Raw genomic sequence first — 636 nt, 5'->3', positions numbered from 1 at the left:
CCTGTCAGCAGCATGGTCCTGTTAGCAGCATGGTCCTGTCAGCAGCATGGTCCTGTTAGCAGTATGGTCCTGTCAGCAGCATGGTCCTGTTAGCAGCATGGTCCTGTCAGCAGCATGGTCCTGTTAGCAGTATGGTCCTGTTAGCAGCATGATGATAGTAACGACCGCGGTAACAGACGATGACTGCCCTCCAGAACTGGGTCGGTGGAGTTCGGTCCGTGCAGGCAGATGGAGGATCGTGGAGACGGCCGCCATGACAGGCAGGAGCAGGAGACGGGAAGTCCTTTCAAAAATTTAGGAAAACGTATCTTCTTTTTCACGTGAACCTAAACATCTTCTGTGATGAATTCTCTCCTCGTCCTGTTTCAGTTCGGACAAACAGCCTCAAGGACGATTACAGAGCAGAGGTTGAGCAGAACATTAACGGTTACACTCACCGTACGTTCAATCGTCACGTTTTGAACACGAATCACTTCTTTTGCGTCCCTCTGACGCTCGCAGCTGCTGCGCGGTGATTTATGCTCACACTTTGAATCGATAGAAATGATCCAGGAGTTATGGATTTCGAACGATCCGGCAGAATAACTCTGTGACCTACCTGATCCAGTGATCCGCTGCAGACGATGACACCCGACT

The sequence above is a fragment of the Nematolebias whitei genome, chromosome 15, assembly GCF_014905685.2.
Source record: "Nematolebias whitei isolate Nwh7 chromosome 15, NemWhi1, whole genome shotgun sequence".
In the NCBI taxonomy this organism is placed as follows: Eukaryota; Metazoa; Chordata; class Actinopteri; order Cyprinodontiformes; family Rivulidae; genus Nematolebias; species Nematolebias whitei.
This window is presented reverse-complemented; position numbering follows the sequence as displayed.